Genomic DNA, 19,993 nt, shown 5'->3' with positions numbered 1-19,993 from the left:
TAAGTTAGAACTTAAGTTTGTTAACAAGGAATCACAGTAATCGAGATGGGTCAGTAGCAGATTTAACACGTGTTAATTGAAATTATATTTAAATAATTAAAGTACGATCATTTTGGTCCAGAGAGCACTTATTTGGTCCAAGGACAATTCCTTTAACATGTTTCCTGATTGATATTATAAACAAATAATTAGAATAGGACCATTTGGTTCAGGAAACATCCGTTTTTGGTGCAAGGATAATTTCTATTATAATAATGCAGAAATAAATCTTGTATCCTGTAAAAATATAAACGGCGAGGTAACTACTGTATATCGCTTTAGAATTTCTCCTCCCCTCACTTCACCAGCTGTTTCTTTATTAGCACAGGAACTGCAATGTTAGGCACTTATTCTCACTTTTTCCGTTTTTTTTTTTCTTGTTCTAGTCTCTTCAATAACACTGAACAACAAGAATTTGCTCCAACTTAAAACAATGTGTCCCTTATGGTTTGGTTTACGCTGAATCCGAAAATGCATCTCTTTTCTTTGTGTCACGTAATTTTTTTAAGATATACTGTACTATGATTTCACTTTTCGATAAGCGCTCCCCCAAGAAATATCTGGCGTCTGTTGAGGATTGTAAACCAAAACAAAAGCTAATGCATTTTGTAAGTTTATGACCTATTTTCGGTTTCTTATGGTTGTTGGCATGTTCTTTTGTACTTACAATAAATAACCAGATATTGGTCCCTTCTATTCAGTAAATTTCATAACAGCTCAAAGTGAGGTCTACGCAATGAACAAACAAGGGTGTTGTTTTCAGTATTTAAAAGAAACATTTACCAGTTTGAGTGAAGGCAAATTAAAAGAGGGCATTTTCATCGGTCCACAAATTCACAAATTTATGGCTGACTCTTTGTTTAGGAAAACTTTCCGTTACAGTAAAATGGCATGGCGCGCCGCTTTCAAAGATGTTTGCTCAAATTTCCTTGGAAATTCTAGGGAAACCAACTACATCGAACTTGTGGAAACCATGTTAAGAGCATATAATAAAATGAGATGTAATATATGTCTCAAAATACATTTTTTACATCCTCATTTGGATTTCTTTCCTCCTAACCTTGGAGCGGTTAGTGGTGAATGGGGAAAGATTTCATCAAGAAATATCTGAAATGGAATGGTGATATAAAGGAAAATCATCATCCAGAATGCTTGCAGACTTTTGTTGGTTCCTTGTAAAAACAGTCCCGGGAATAGTTATAAACGGAAGTCATCCAGAAAATTCTTTTAAATGGTGAGTTCAAATTCCAAGATTTTTCTCATTATAGGCATGAAATATTATTATTGTTGTCATGTTTTAAACTGTGTAACATCATTTTTGTATCCAGTACACATTTTTCAAGAATTATGAGGCATTTGAATCTCTAGTGTGTTGTAATTTTATCAGTAACAGAGAACAATTAAAAAAGAAGTTTTTTCATAAAAAAAATTCAATTGACTTTCCACGAAAAATAGTACGTGATGGGTAAATTTGGATTTTATATTCAGATTTAGGGCACACATATTAGTGATATTCACCTATTTTTATATCAGAGCAAGGTAAGAGTAACGCATGTCCAACGTTGCTAAAAGAAGAAATCCATTGTTCTCGTATGTGTTTGAATGGGATCCGGCGTATTCGTAACAGGTACTTTCGTGACGGTATGTTTCGTCATGGCCATTCCATCACGGACTTTTTCGTCATATGGACATGTTTTGTCACAGATTGCATTTCGTCATACGAACTTTTGCGCCACAGTGCATAATATGTTTCGTCACAATACTGAATGTACTACACAATATTACTTTCACTATCATTTATTGAATACTCATCAATTTTTATACACATTTTTACCCGAAGTTAGTGCATATATTCAAAATAAGTAATTTAACCAGAGTGTTCAGCGACACCATGCCCAATTTCTTGAAGGTAACCTAGGATATTTTCATCGGATTTATATTCCTGATATATTTCTATTCGTCATAATCTTTTTGCTGGTTGGGTGGAAGAGAAGGCCTTATGGCCTTAACTCTGCCAGCTAAAATAAATTATTATTATTATTATTATTATTATTATTATTATTATTATTATTATTATTATTATTATTATTATTATAATCTTGTATCGAGATCTGTATATATATTTTTTTTTTCTTTTTACGTAGTGGTTAAACATTGTAAGAGATGAAATAAACAACTGCTAGCTTCGCTTGTGGAAACGTATTTGAAATTACTGCCATTACGGTTGCCTTGTAATCAGTCCATATAAAGTGCGGCAACAAGTGTTTTTGTAACCTGTTAACCTCCTCTGTAAGTGTATTAAAAATAAAAGCTAAACTGGAAAATTAGCACGTTAGATTTGAACCGTGCCGTTACGGTTACGACCAAATTTAATAAATACACAATGTTGCCAACATAAGAACATGATTTTGGTCTTTGGTGTCGTCAGAAGGAGAAATTGTTTCTTTTTCTCTCTACCTCCTTCGTTCTGAACATTACTGAGAGATAGCACCACTGTTATTCTCATCTATTTCAATGATTTTTCCCTGGACCACCAATTTGTTTGGACGACATTTCTACATAGACGATTAAGACAGATCTTACAAGCGATCTCCAGTTATTAATAGTATGGTAATCAAAATTATGTGTCCATTTTATCTCGAACTAAAATCTCTCTCGCATTTTCTTTTGTTTCATTACAGCCGAATGGATTTATCTCTTCGGTATCGATGTTTCTAGTCGGTCATGGCCTTTATGACAGTTTTTGTTCTGTAATATTGATGAACAATAATATAATTAAAACAAAAAAGGCTAGGTATTTTCTCTAGGCCACAAATAAAACTTCAACGCGGTCATAATTACGTACTTAACGCTTTGGCGAACATTAACCGGAAATTTGCTTTCCGTTATTTAAATGATATTCAGTGAAACACACCTTTCCCCCCCCCTTTATTTCGTTGTTATCTTACTACATATGCATTTTCTTTTAGTGCATTCAAAACATCGTCGTTGTACTGCATAAACCTTGCACTTGACTAATGGAGTGATTTATTTAAGAATATAGTCGCGAATTTTACTACCACCATTTCGATCGTCTTTTGTTTGACACGGCCCGGTGATTAGTGGCCAACGAGTAACGTCGGCTATCGACATTGTTCTACCGTGCGCATTATCCAGTTGTTCCGAAATAAGTTCATAAGATCTCCTTGATTTTCTTTCCGTAAGAGTTTACACGACCAGAAACCACTGCCCATACACGTTAACGTGTATTGCATACGTGAAAAATTTTGATTATCACCTAAAAATGTAAATAGTAACGTATAACAATATATCGTAATTAATTACTAATTGTTGCAATTATACTTCAAGTAAAGAAACTTAAAATGAAGTGTGTCAGAAACCAATATGTGACTTCGCAGGCCAATGATAAAAGTGTAATGCGTGGCAAAAGACGATGTGACGAAACTTACCTATGTCAAAAAAAATGTGACAGAAACATTTAAACTCATATGAATCGGCAAACCTCAGAGTCTATCCAGCAAGTCAACTACTTCGTTCAATATTCCATTCCTTGTTCGAATCTCATGCTTCATACTCATACTAAAGTAATGCAACACAATAAAAACCAAAACAGTGATGAATCTCGAAGGGAATTGAAGCAGTGACCGCTGGCTTTGTAGCTGTATGTACACAGCGGTCAACTCAAATCTCCAGCCCAGACAAACCCGATAGTGTGGTAATAATTATAGCGGCCAATGGGGGCTAAATAATACAGATTGGACGTAGGGGTCGTCAGATCGATAATATATTTTGTGACTGGAAATATGAAATAAACGCAGCTTTGAATGAACGCCTACTCGCTTGGGTGCGTGCAATATTAAAGGGGTCTTGTCCACACATCACTGTTTGAGGGCGAACGAGCGCAGATGGAAGCTGATTGGTTAAATAAAAGATAAAATGACAGCTTTCAGTACTGCCAACTTACAGTGAATAACTTGAGAACTTCAAATACGGAAGACGAGGCGGAAAAAGTTCAATACGGTTGCGTTTTTAGAGGAAAATTATCAATTGCGAATTAGATCCATTAACCTGATTCGAACTCGCCCAGCATTCTTTTCAAAGGGGATATGAGTTTTGCATTTGCCATGCCTGGAATCATTAGTAATGACAGGTATTCTGCAGTTATATGGACTAAAATGTGAAACTAAAGCCTGTTTCATATTGAAAGAACACGAACCATCAAGCTTCGATTTAAAAATGCTCACTTTTTTGTTAAGTTCCATTCGAAAACGTTTAACCATATCTGAAGGGGTCAAAACCAAAGGGGTACAATGACATTTCCAATAACATGAATTATGTGTATCCAGGGTAAGATAAAGCATCTAATAGTATATTCATATTCATATTCATATTCATATTTATTGTCATCATACGCCTTTCAGGTAGTGGTTTCCCTCACATTTCTGCATACGGTCCACCACTACCTTGCTTACATTCCATCATATATCCTTTATGTTTCTCTTATCATCTACTGTATGTCTCCCCAAATCTTCCAATTACCTAAAGTTTAACCCTGCTTCTGTGTATTTCTTCCTCCATCCTTTCTGATGTACAGTATTTACAACTCATAACCTTCTTTGTCTTCCCTCAATATAATTCCCGAGTGCTATGCAATACTGTCCACCTTACTCTTATATAGAAACATTCGCGTCTATATCTACTCCTCCATCTCTACTACTATCATTGTCATCTTTCAATACTTAATAGTATATTAATATACAAGGTTGAGAAGTGCTTTTTACAAAATCTCGGAAATTTTCCTCGATTTTTAATGCACTTCACAAACGTATATTGTACAACACTTTTTGCACTATCATATTTTTGAAGTTACAAATACAATATATTTTCCACTGAAAATTTAGAGCAATATTATTCCAAAGCCTTCGCAAAACTGCACTGTAATGGTAACTAAGTAACAATAAGTGCACTATAATGGTTCCATTTCAATATAGTTTTATATTATGAAGAATGGTTTCCCTAGCAACAAGTTCCTTTGTGGAAATTTCTAACTTTCAAGGCCTAACAAAAATAACTGTAAATACAACAAAAAATACGATCGTGCAAAAAAAAATTATTTTATTTATTTAACCACATCACACACTAAAATTGAAATTTAAAATTTCACGGAATATACGAAAGCTTAAATACTTTCAATCACATTTTCTAAAAATGTAACTAAAGTGCACTTATACACCTATGCTTCTGACCCCCTCATTTGAAGACCTCCCCAGAAAAAGTAGATGATTCATGAAATATGTAACTTAGATGGAAAAAATAATTTTGAAGCATTCATTTATAACAATAAATTATTGCGTCCAATATTTTTTCGCAAATTTTACAATATAGAGATTAGGAATGTTGCCTTAGATCTCTTTTGCTCGTATTTACCAAATACGGTAGATATAAGCAAATTGCAGCCCAGATAAAATTTAACTAAATAGTTATTCTTTCGCTGATGACACTGTTTTAATCTTCAGCAGTACAAAATGAGTAATAGCAATGCAAAGTCGGGAGTTTATACAGGGTGTTTAAAAGAATGGCCGCATATTTTATAGGAGGTGTCATTGGTCGAAACTAGAAAAAGTGTTCCTATAAACATACGTCCGGAAACAAATATCTGTTGAGATATGGACCATGCTATATTGTGGCCTACGACACCGACCTGTTACTTAAACACTACAGAAGGTGCTCTATGTGGTTACCACGCATTTTTACACATGCTTCTCAGTGAATCACGAACTCTTGCGACCACACCTGGCCGTTGTCGGATTTGCTCACATGCATTGATGCACGCTCCTGTAACGTTTGTACGTTGTCGATAGGTGTCTTTAAATGTCCCCTTAGTCAGAAATCCAAAGGATTTAGGTCAGGTGATCGGGGAGGCTATGGTATTGGTCCTCCTCGACCAGGTATTGTCGCACGAGGTGTAGAAAATGGGGAGTTGACCCGTCGTGAATAAACAGAAAGACAGCCTATACCTCTGAACACTACAGTGCGTACTTTTTACTGGGTTATTTTACGACGCTGTATCAACATCTGTTAATGAGTCCGGAGTCCAACACCGAAAGTTACCTAGCATTTGCTCATATTGGGTTGAGGGAAAATCCCGGATAAAACCTCAACCAGGTAACTTTCCCCGAACGGGATTCGAACCCGGGCCACTTGGTTTCGCGGCCAGACGCGCTGACCGTTACTCCACAGGTGTGGACCAGTACGTACTTACTAATACTACTCCGTGGTATCCTGGACCTATGTTTACTACTACATTCTCTTTTTACTTCTGTTGAGGGATGTTATCCACTCTCAAAACCTGCACCATTGTTTTATGTTTTTAAACTAATGATAATCATAGGCCACACTACAGCATGACCTATATCTCAACAGATATTTGTTTCCGGAAACATGTTTCCAGGAACTTTTTTCCTAGTTTCGACCTATGCTATCTCTTGTAAAAATATGCGACACTTTTTCAAACAACCTGTATTGTTAAACATTTGTCAGATGCACACTTTCCGTCTCTTAATATCAACTAAACAGCCGTCATACCCTTTTCTTTAAATAAAACAGGACTTCCCCCAAGTGACAATAATTTTAAAGTACTGTAACTGTACACAGGCCTAACGGAAATTTTTCAAATGTTTATCATCATCTAATATTAATGAATGATTTTGGGTTTAAAAATGAAGTTTACAAATTAATTTTGCAAATTCTATCTAACAAAAAATGCACTCTTTAGAATATTTCTTCCATTTTTAGTAATTAATCTTATTTCTTGTTGTAATGTACGCTATTTTATATTTGCCTATTATCTCAATGCGCTTAATGTATAATTTTACTTTTTCGTTTCCAAGAACACTCCCAAGCACGAGCTTTGGCCTTTTTTTGGGAGTGAGACAATTATAAATTTTAAATTTTGTGTAAAGATCTTAATTTATAATTACTCACTCATATAGTTTTCTGCCCAAGTGCAAGTCTTTCACTACAAACCCATCATTCTCCAATTTTACCTCTTTTCCGCCTTCTTCTTAGTCTTCGCATACGATTCATATAACTTAATGTTGTCTATCATCCGATATTTAACTGTGCTTAAATGCGACGGGTTCATGTCAGTAGATGACATGTAGAAGAACTCCTGCGGGACAAAATTCCGGCACATCGACGGCGCTGATATAACCTCTGCAGTTGCGAACGTCGTTAAATAAACCGTAATTTAATTTCAATTTAGTTTAATTCTTCTGTTATCTTGTTTTGCACCGAACTTGGGTAATAATAATAATAATAATAATAATAATAATAATAATAATAATAATAATAATAATAATAATAATTCATTCATTTATATTTATGTGCTGAACAACAGCCAGAGGCCAATTATAGTTCAACACAATACACAAACAGAAGATACAAAGATGCAAGAATAAATAAAATAATATCTTAAATAAAGAAAAACAATTGAGAACAAGGACAGAAATACTATTAAACGAAACTATACCACAGTCTAGTATATACAGTCACGAAGCTTGACTTTATGAGGGTATTAGGAACAATAGACAGTGCAGGTACTATTTATCATTGTCTGTAATGAGGCGATAGTAGCGATCCTAGTGGTTAGCAACTATCTATGGTTGCATATTTACTACGTATTGAACTTCGTGACTGTATACACTAGACTGTGACTATACTTTAAAAGGATCTAAATTGTTCCTATGCAAATTGGCATATTTTATGCATCTATAGACTGGAGAAAGAGATTTTGAATTTCTGTTGTAATAATAATAATAATAATAATAATAATAATAATAATAATAATAATAATAATAATAAGTCCTAATAATAATAATTTCATTGTTTAATTTAGATTCGATACCCGTTTATTATTACTATTATTATTTTTTTATTTTTTTACAAAATGTAATTTATTATAAACTGTAATTTATATTATGAGTAATTAGTTACCACTGCTACCGGATCTTTACTCATTTACTGTCTATTATTATTATTATTATTATTATTATTATTATTATTATTATTATTATTATTATGTTGAAAATGGAATGAAAATTAATCCAAAACTTTTGCTATTTCTTTCTCACGTAAAACAATCTCCCAAAACTTTAATTATACTCTTAACCCTATCAATACCAACGGGGGGTTACTTTGTGTCCACCTTATCCAAAATTCATACTTTCTATATCTAACTGATGTATTAAAAATACGAAAATACTATTTATTGTCAGTTATGAATCTTTCTATCTTACTGTGTTATTGTTTAATATTTTTCACTGATAGTTTTACCAAAACACGAAAATATGTCAAGGTGGACAAAAAATATTCCCCCTTAGTGAATGGTGTATCCCATAATACAAGGTTTCACGTTATTTCAATTATTTCAAGAATGATGCAGTACTCATGGCCAATATAATTTTTGTGCTTTTATGTTACTACACATGTAATGCAACAACAATGGACATATTTATTCTTTTTTTTTTGTTACGCTCCTACTGTCCCTACAATGGGCATATTTGTTCTTTCTATTTTTGTTACACCTGATTGGTCTGATGAAGTGGTGTGATATTTAAGTATCCTATTTGTTTTCGACAATTACATTTGTTGTTCAGTCTACTAGCAATGAGTCGAAGGACCACAGAAGAGTTATTGGAAGTATCTACAGATTCCGAAACTGAAATTGAAAATGATGATGATGATGATGATGATGATGATGATGATGATGATGATGATGATGATGATGATGATGATGAAGTAAGTGAACCTGAAGACCAGTGTATCATGCGTGACGAAGTGAACGGGGATGAAGTGGAATCCAGTTCTGAAGATGACCCTGACAATTTATCTGAAATTGAAATCAGTGATAAATATTTTACTAGTACTGGAAGAGTTTACGTTTCCAAACCACCTCGAATAACAAGACGAGCTGCACAGAATATTGTGAAAGAACGCGAAGGGCTACGAAGTGAAGGTAAAGTGGCCGCAATAATAGAGTCGTTTGAAAAGTTCTTTACTCCGGAAATTGTAGACAGCATTATAAAGTTTTCTAATGAAGAAGTGATTAGGCAGAAAGTACCAGGAACAAGTAGACTTGAATTCCTTGCTTATATAGGGCTTCTTATCTTTATGGGCAAAGAAAGTGATAGCAAGACAGCAGTTACAGATCTTTGGTCCAATATTTCTGGAAGATTTGTTTATACTGCTACTATGAGCCGAACTAGATTCCAGCAGCTAACTAAAATAATAAGATTCGATGACAAAACCATACGAAATGAATGCAGGGAGTTTGACAAATTTGCCGTAATGTGTGAAGTATTCAAAAAAATTAACTCAGTTTTACCAAAATGTTATTCTGCTGGAATGCACACTGTTGTGGATGAAATGCTTTCATTATTCCGTGGAAGATGTCCCTTCAAAGATTTTATGAAGGATAAACGTGGGAAGTATGGCATACTTATACGTATGCTTACAGATTCAAAGTCAAGATATGTTATCAGTATGGAAAAATATGCAGGGAAGAATAAGAATGCAGCGTAACAAACAAATTCAGCTACAGCTGTCGTAAAACGTTTGGTTCATCCTATAAATAACTCCGGGCGCAATGTAACCACAGACAGGTACTACACATCTGTTGACTTGGCTGAGGATCTATGGAACAATCACAAGCTAACTCTTGTTGGAACATTGCAGGCAAATAGGAAACACATTCCTCAAGAACTCAAAGAAGTTTCTGGAAGAGAATTATATTCCAGTAAATTTGCGTTCAGTGGTCCTGATACTGGAAGTGTTCCAATTACAATTCTTTCATACATCCCTCGTGAAAAACGTAAGTGGAACCTTCTTATGTTATCCACTCAACATTATGATGATGCAATTGGTGCACCATCTGATCCAAAGAAGAAAACAGTAATAAATCTATACTACAATGACACTAAAGGCGGTTTCGACACAGTGGATCAAATGGTACGCAAATATTCTACAAAAAGAGCTACCAGAAGATGGCCAGTGTCTATTTTCTACACACTTGTTGATATAGCAGCTCTAAATGGCTACACCACATTTACACTGAACTTTCCAGACTGGAATAAGAAGAAACCAAATCAGCGGAGACTTTATCTACAAGAATTGGGATAGAAGCTCTTAACTCCGTATATTGAAGAACGGGCAAGAAATGTTACAGGACTGCAGAAGTGTGTGATTTCGGCAATGGAAGGAATTCTGAAAAGAAAAAACAAGCACACAAGTGGTGCAAAAGAAGTTCATGGTGGTAAGGGTCGATGCCATTTGTGCACTAGAGACTGCCGATCAAAAATAGAAAAGCACAACAAAGTGAGCAAGACAACAATCATTTGCAGTGTTTGTAAAAGGTACACATGTGGTAAACATAACAAGAAAACTGTGGTCTGTTCAATATGTGAGGACGGGTGTGAAGAAAGTGATGTGTAGCATTTTACACTTTATTTTGTGACTGTTACACTGAAGTGTTTGTTGGAACATATACAATGACATTTCAATTTTTTTCTTTCATAATAGTATATACTATTCGCTAATTGTAAGTGTGGTAAACAAAGCAAGAAAACTGTGGTCTGTTCACTGTGTGAGAACTAATGTGAAGAAAGTGACGCATAATATTTTCCAATTCTGTTATTTTCTGGACTGTTGCATTCAAGTACTTGCTGAAAAAATATACGACAACGTTTAAAGGTTTTTTGCTTTATGTGTACGTATAGTACACACTATTTGCAGATTGTAAGTTTGGTATAAGTAGTCTATAACAAGGAAACCGTGGTTTGTTCAATGTAATGCGTAACATTTTCCAGACTGTTTTGTTGAAGTAAAGTGTTCGAAAATATACAATGATATTTAAATTTTTATCTTTTACAGTAGTACATGCTATTTGCCGATTACAAATGTTTAAAAAATGCTCAAAATTAAACATTTTTATAGTGGTCACAAAATATCCCCCCTCGGTACTGCATGTCATCAAAATAGCTTGGTATTGCTAGGGTCATAATTACTAGGAAAGATACTATTAGAGATCTTGGTATCTTACTTGATTCTAAATTATATTTCCATGATCATGTGCAATATATTTATACTCATTCATTAAGAATGCTTGGTCTACTTAGATCTATAACTTATTCTTTTTCTACTCCTATGTGTTTATTAATTTTATACTATACATTGGTCAGATCCAAGCTTGAATATGCATCTGTAGTATGGAACTCTATTACTTCCACTGACTCGGCTAAGCTAGAGAATATTCAAAGAAAATTTATTTCCCTGTGTTCTTATAGATTTTTACCTAATTCTGATGATTATAAATATGAGATTAACTGCAAATATTTTAATTGCTGTAGTTTATTTACCAGACGTCAAGATCTTGATTATTTATTTTTTTGTAAAGTCCTTAAGGGTGATATTGATTGTGAATCTTTCCTAAGCAATATCAGTCTTCGTATTTAAAATATCATAAAATGTTTTACAATAGAAATTCTAAATCTCTCTCTCTCCGGTCTGCAGATGTATAAAATATGCTAATTTGCATGGATCAAACTTGGATCCATTTAATGTGTAGTATATACTTTGAAATTTTATATCAGTTTCATTTATATCTTTTGTTTAAATATGTATTTTAATATTATTCTCGCTAACTTTTATATCATTTTGTTATTTATTAATTTACTTTATTCCATCCTTTCATTACAATTACTTTTAATCTCATTATGCAATGTAGTTTAGTCATCCATTTTATCCCGCCCATTCATTGTCATTATTGTCGTATTATAATCTTCTATATCTTTGTAATACTATTTTATACGATTCCATTCTTCATTTATGATTTCATTATTTCATTTGTAATTATCATTTTAATTAATTGCCATTAATTTAATTATTTCTTTGTACTTTTATTGTAAATTATTGCTAATGTTTTTGTTATATTGTTTGTGCTGAAGTGTAATTGGCCTCTGGCTGTTGTACAGCACATTAAATATAAGTAAATAAATATATTATTATTATTATTATTATTATTATTATTATTATTATTGTTATTATTATATGAAATATATTGAAATGCCTATAGCCATTAGAAACTTACAAATGTTTATGTTAAATATTAAAAAAGCCCATGTGAATGGGTATCTTTATAGATTTCTAGCGTACACTGCTACACTGCTGTGTAGTCAAGTCACCTGTTGAAACCATTTATAAAAGAAGACACATGACTCTTGCGTGCGTTATACGGCATGTGACATTTTTAAGATCCTCCTTGTCAGAAAATGATGGATGTCTGAGCTTGCAATGCGTTCACAAAAAATGTTTTCAGACGTGGATTTAATTTCGTTTTGTTAAAAGCTACCCTTTAGTGATACTAATGACGTCAGTGATAGACGATACGGATGACGAAGATTTATGCATCACTGAAGGCTAACGTGATAGCGGCCACTCTCTACTTGAAGGCACTAATCTGCCTTCGGTGGCACAAAAGCTATCGACCTCGTTTCTGAACGCCCTTCATGGAAGACATGAAAACTAATTTCTTTCGTTACAAACATATTTCTCCTGAAAATTGCAAAGGTGGCGCATTTCTAGCAAACTACTGCCAAATGAAATTAAATATTTTATTGATTAAAGTTCTCGTTAAAACTTTGTTAAAAACATAAAATTTACTCAGTCTTACGTTAAAAAGTGTTAAAATTGTTTAAAAAAAGGTATATACCTTCGACAGACGGCTCGTTTCGACGCTATGTCACGTCATCCTCAGTGTCTCTTGAACCACTGGTGATCTTGGCTCTACGATGTGCATTTGTCGATGGTAAGGGTGGGGGTGTGTTGTTCCTATGGTGGGGGCTGGCTGTTTGTGTGTTATGATGTATTATGACGTCGAATAATGTGTGCGTATTGAACTGCAATTGTGTGTTAAGTATATATTGTGGGTATGCTATTGTATTCTTATATATTTCGTATTGTTCTAGGATGTTTAATTGTGAACTTTTTGGTGTGATGTGTAGAATTTCCATATCTGTTTCTATATTATTGTAGTCATGATTATTGTTGATAATGTGGTCTGCATAATTTGATGTGATGTAGGGTTTGGTTATAGCTTTAATATGTTTATTATATCTTGTGTGAAAGGCTCGTCCTGTCTGTCCTATGTAAAAATGTGGGCAACTATTGCATTTTAATTTGTATAACTCCAGTTGAATTATATTTATTTGAATGTTTAATGTGATTATTTAGGTATTTTTGTGTTTTATTTGTTTTGTATGCTATCTTGTATTTTAGTTTTCTGAATGAAGTTTTTTTTCTCAGTTTAAAAATCATTATTACATAATGAATATCAAATCAATTTACTTAGCTATGTCTCAGAGGGTGACCACTCTAATTCAGTTACAAAATCTGAAGAAACGAATCGTGAATCTGCTATAAGTAAAGTCGGGTTTATACTATTGGGTCTATCCTCTACAGAAGCGAGTCTTTCATTTGCGGAGATCAAAACCAAAGCGTGCGTCCCGTCGCAGTGTACATTACAGCTTCGCTTGTACGACTTTCTGGGAAGCGGAAGACTCCTTTGTTGTCCCATCAAGCTGCTTTGGTGTGGCAGGATATTGAAAGCCCGCTCCGATATTACTGCGTGCCTCTAATATATTCCAGTCAGAAAGGGCTTAAATCTGCCTGCGTCAACAAACACAAGGGCACATTACTTCTGCAATCATAACAGCGTGGCGCAACAGCACAGCGCAGTAAATATTAAAGCTGACATGCGTCTCTAATAGCCAAATATTATGCTAGCAGCAAGACACACGAGCGAGTCGGTCTTTGCTTAACGACTGTAATCAACAAGTCGTGTTAGGAGAGTGACCAGAGCATTGGCTCTCCAAGCGTTCGGCTCAAACGATGGTGAGATCGAGGGGAATTTGCGGTGGACAAAGATAGTATTGAGGCAGAGCATTTTGGAGAGATGTGGTAACGTTTACTCCGCTTCACTCTAGCGTCGTGCATTACAGGCGCTCTATTTGGTTCAAGTTTGTGGAGTATGCTTGTTCGAACTTGCCTCTTCAAGTTCGTTGACCTTCGCCTCCCCCTCCCCTCTCTTTATGCGTTAAGGATTTTAGAATAAGTGTGGGAAGTTTTATATAGTTGTATAGTTTATATAGTTGTAAGTGTAGATATATATATTTTTACAAACTCATGATTAAACATCCAAAGGAATATAGATAGAACTAAATCACTGTATTTTTCTTAAATACATGACAGTAACTATACTCACTACTGACAGAAAGTTTAATTATATTATTTACACAATACTCAAATAATTCACACTTTCTCAATAGCAATAGATGAGTGACTACACGGATGATGAGTGTGTTATAACCAGACATCGGATTCTAGGGCAAATGCCTATTTTGTTTCTTTAGGAGAAAAGTAAAAATAATTATTAATATTTGTGTTTCATGGAAATTGAAAGGTATTCAAAGAGTTTTATAGTGCCCTAAAATGCCCTAAAACGGTTATTAGAGCCTAATTTGTTAATATTCGCCTAAAAATGCCTAACTCACTGTAAAGTTTCGCATTTTACTCTTACTTTTTATAATTTATACATGCATTCACTGCGAAATTTAAGGCATTTAAAAAGTGGAAAGTTTGCTTCACACCGGCCATGAAACCATTGATAAAGGAAACAAAATGTTTTGAATCTCACGACACTCGCAATAGATTTCACCGAATTTAACATGTTTGGAGGCATAAATGCCGACAAAGAACCAACCTTAGTTTTGAAGCAGGCAACAATCACAACATGTGCTGCTACCGATTCAGAGATATACTATACTATAAAAATGACTGTTTTCGGTCTGAAACCGATTAGCTGTACTGCCCTTCAGAGTGTCATAAAATCACAATTTTTGGAGAAAGAGTGTTTTTGAAATATTTATGAAAAGTCGTAAAACTGCGAATTAGTAGGGTAAACCGTTACAAAATATTTAAAAGAATGGCTCTCCTAGTGTTAACACTACCAGGAAATGCAACAATAAGTGGAACTTTGTGTTTTTGTCCAATTGAATCTCAATAACAACGGTTCATTTGAATGCTCGTTAACAGTTGCTCTTTCCCTCACCTTATTTGTGTTGAGAAGTTTTGAGCGGTAGGACGTTTTCCTGTGAAGTTTAACGCGATAATGCCGAAAAATATAAGTGCAAAATCTACATTGATCCGGCAATGGCTAACAGAATATTCAGAATTCACTTATGATGGAAAAATAATATTCTGCTAGATTTGTAGCAAACAGGTATGTAACAATAGTTGAAATATATAAATTCTATTAATTTTAATGAGTAGGCCTATAATATTTATACATTGACTGAGCTATCCTGAGGTATAATTCTTTTTAAGACCACTACACTTTAACCTTTTAAATTCCGATAGTTAAAGTATTTGCAGGTCATTAAAATTTTGATTGTTCGAACCCACTAACTTTCTGATAGAAATACGGCAATACAACAATTAGGATTTTATTTTAATTCAGTTTACTTTACATTTTTAGATTTCGCAAGAAAAGAAGTGCCATCTAAAGCAGCATGTGCAAGGAGCGGCTCATAAGGCTAAAGCTCAGCAGAAAAATCAACTGCAACAAACTTTACTAACACAGCCTACTTCATCCAATCTCAGCAGCAATTTCTATGCTGATTTAACCAGAGCGTTTGTTGCTGCTAACATTCCCTGGAATGCAATTGAAAATCCGATTTTAAGACAGTTTTTACAAAAATACTGCAAACAAAATATCCCATCTGAGTCGACCCTAAGAAAAAATTACTTAGAATATACAATGAAACTTTAGCTTCCATTCGGAAGGATATAGGTGATTCTTACATATGGGTCTCTGTGGATGAAACCTCAGATCCTATGAATAGGTATATAGCAAATATGGTAGTAGGAAAACTTAGTTCTGATGGACCTTCGATTCCACACCTCGTATGTGTTAAGGAACTTTCGAAAGTGAATAGCCAAGCCATTGCTTATTTTGTAAATAAAGGCCTACAGTCTTTATACTCAGGTAATATAGACGATTCTAAAGTTCTGTTGTTTTGTACTGATGCTGCCTCATACATGGTTGCTGCAGCTCCACTTCTTAAAACATTTTATCCTAACCTGTCTAGCACATGGCCTTCAAGGGTTTCTGAAACAATCCGGAATGAATTTCCTCTTGTCAATTCGTTTAATTCTAACACAAAAAAAATGTTTTTGTAAAGCCCCATCCAGGATTTCAATATTCAGAGAGAACTTTCCAGATATCCCACTCCCACCTCAGCCGGTTGTTACACGATGGGGAACCTGGATTCAGTCAGTGGTGTATTATTCTAAGTATTTTAAAGAAGTGGTCACAGTTATTGATAAATTACCTGAAATTGATAGTGCAGCGTGTGTGAAAGCAGTGAAAGATTGTCTGAATGACTCACGAGTGAAAAACGATATTGCCTACATAACATCAAACTTTTCTTTCATACCTGCAAGCATTGAACAATTAGAACGTGAAAAACAATCTCTTTGTAGCCAAATAGCAATAGTGAAGGAAGCTCAAGTGAACATACATTCTGCTTTGGGCGAAACTGGGAAAAAAATTAAAAATAAGTGGGACAACGTATTAAATAAGAATGTAGGATTTTCATTGTTGGAAAAAGTATCAAGAGTGATATCGGGGGAAAGTGTAAATGTTCCAGTAAGTATTGATGTTTCTATTGTACCTAATTTAAAATTTGCGCCTCTCACATCAGTTTCGGTTGAAAGAAGTTTTTCTGCTTTCAAAATGATTCTCAGTGACAAAAGGCAAAGGTTAACCGTGGAGAATTTAGAAAAAATTCTGGTGGTGTACTGTGCAGATAATTATAATAAAGTCTGAGCATGGAACTGAATTTCAATAACTTAAAATGAGTAATCTTGATATCAATAATCATTATTTCATTAGTTTCAATATATTAAATTTGTGCAGCTCTGTTTATAAATATAATATAGTATTCTTTTTTAATTTTTAAACATAGTTTTTGTGCGTATTTTAGTGTATAACTAAAAATTTCAGTGAAAGAAATAAGTATGATACCTTGATGTGCCTAAAATGCCTATTTTCATTAAAATAGAGCCTAATTTTACAAATTTTGAGCTTATTTTAGGCGCCTAAAACTGCAATTTTTAGTGCCTAAAAATCCGATGTCTAGTTATAACATGAACAGCATAATATAAAACAAATTCCATCTGAAGTCTGATTAATGTAATATGTTACTAGCCAGCGATGTATGCAATGGAGGGGAAAGAAACTGACCACCCTACTTCATTATCTCCTGGCCTAGTTGCCTCATGAGCGATGCATTATTGGTGTCACTTGTGAGGTTCAAACCCGTCTTTGAACAGTTGACTAAACAAATTAGTAGAAAGTAGGATGACGTAACAGCTGTACAAACAGCGGTGATAGCTATGGGCAAAATTATTACGTTGCAATCTTCAGACTGTGCTGTAGGTAGTCAGTCGACAATTAATTCTTGAATAAAATAAGTTATGCAATACGAGTCAAAACAAATTTTTAATAATTTATATTATTTTTTTCTGTGAACCACAATGTAGGAACTATGAGCAGTGACAAATATCGTTTAATATATACAATCAAGGAGGGAGAAATAGTGATGTAAACACAATAACAAAGAGGAAGAAGTACGAAGGAAAGAAGTACGAAAAGCACAAAAGGAGGACGTACAAAAGACACAAGAGGAGGAAGTACGAAAAGCACAAAAGGAGGAAGTACGAAACGCACAAGAGGAAGAAGTACGAAAAGCACAATAGGAGGAAGTACGATGCGTACAAGAGGAAAAAGTACGAAACGTACAAGAGAAAGAAGTACGAAACATAAAGAGGAAAAAAGTGAAACATAAAGAAAAAGCAAGACGAAACATAAAAAAGAAGCAAGACGAAACATAAAAAAGAAGCAAGACGAAATAAGAAGAGGAAGAAAGACGAAACATAAAGAGGAAGAAAGACGAAACATAAAGAGGAAGAAAGACGAAACATAAAGAGGAAGAAAGACGAAATAAAAAGAGGAAGAAAGACGAAATATATAAAGGAAGAAAGACGAAACATAAAGAAGACGAAGAAAGAGGAAACAAAGAGGAAGCAGAAAGACGAAATATAAGGAGAAAGAAGCACGAAACATAAAGAGAAAGAAATAAGTAACAAAGAGGAAGAAAGACGAAACATAAAAAGGACGAAGAAAGAGGACACAAAGAGGAAGAAGAAAGACGAAACATAAGCAGAAAGAAACATGAAAAGAAATAAGTAACAAAGAGGGAGAAAGACGAAACATAAAGAGGAAGAAAGACGAAACATAAAGAGGAAGAAAGACGAAATATAAAGAGAAAGAAAGACGAAACATAAAGACGAAGAAAGACGAATCATAAAGATGACGGGGAAAGGGGAAGAAGAAAGAGGAAACAAAGAGGAAGAAAGACGAAACATAAAAATTAAGAAAATAGAAGTAGACGCGGAAAGGGAGAAGAAAAAATATAAATTCAGAAAGAGAAAATATAACGTAGAACAAAGAGTGAATAGAAGTCGTAGGAAAGAAAATAGCAAGACGAGAAAATAGGGAATATAAAAACGCAGAGACAGCAAAAAAGACGAAAGGAAAAGCTAAAGACGTAGAAAGACGACAAAGTATAGGTGCAGAAAATGAAAACGATACACAGAAAAAAAGAATCAGAAAGGAAGTGTGGGGAAATTTTCGAGAGAAGCCTGAACTAAATATAGAAAAATATAATTGAATTAGGGAAGAAGGAAATAAATAAATAAATATTTAAAGCATGGAATGAATGAGTTAATTAAAGAAGAGAAAAATACTGAAAAAAAATATATATATATATATATATATATATGAAGGAGGTAAAAGATAACTAAAAATGTATAAGAAAGAGAAGAGAAGAAATATAGACTAGGTAAGACAAAGAATAGAGAAAAAGAGGAAAGGTGTAAAGGGGGACGAGGGAGTGTTCATCCAGCAGTAAGGAGACAGTGTGCATGCAAATTCCCCGTGCCTGGTACTTCATATTTCTTGCTGCCCTGCCTATTAACTAATCTCGCATGAAATTTCCGCAGACTGCCTTCCTAACGTACTGTAACGACGACGGACCCCTATGAATTATTCAATCGAGTGGCGTTCTGTATTAAAATGAACATTATAAACGCGTAGTACAATTCCAATACAGCTCCGTGCACAATAGAACATCCGTTTCACCTTGTTCTTCCTCCTGGTCTTCACTAGAATTAATTCTAAGGCATCATAATTCCCTATTCAATCTATTTAGGATTTGCTGTTGTACATAAAGTAAATATTGAAATTTAACGAAAAAGAGATAAATGCGTTGACTGACATAGTTAAATCATATAAACTGAATATATAAATTAAAATAAATACAATGTCTCTAAAAAAAATAAAAAGATTGTATAACATAGATGATAAAACGATTTTTTCTGTCGACAAGTCTTCATGATTTTTACTAACATTGAGTATTTTTGTTATTTCAAGATCAGTTGTTATGGTCACACAGCACTTGCATAATATCTCCACATAAACAATGCCTTTTGTACGCGAAATTGCTTGTATTTATTACCTTCAAACACAAGCATTTCCTTCTCTTGATTAATTTTCAGTTTTTCAAATTCATTATATATATGAGAGTACAATAACTCATTCTGTCACAAAAAGTTAGAACTCTAAATCAAACAAACACAGAACTCACAAGGTGAAATAACACAAAGCATCAGCAAGACACAGAAACGACATAGAGGAGGCGAATGACAGCGACCTCTGCATGTGCCATGAGAATGATGCAAAGTGTACGTTCTATTGGGTACGTCAGAATACGGAATA

This window comes from Periplaneta americana, chromosome 14, assembly GCF_040183065.1.
Source record: "Periplaneta americana isolate PAMFEO1 chromosome 14, P.americana_PAMFEO1_priV1, whole genome shotgun sequence".
Classification (NCBI taxonomy): domain Eukaryota; kingdom Metazoa; phylum Arthropoda; class Insecta; order Blattodea; family Blattidae; genus Periplaneta; species Periplaneta americana.
The sequence above is the reverse complement of the archived record's forward strand: the minus strand, read 5'-3'. Positions refer to the sequence as shown.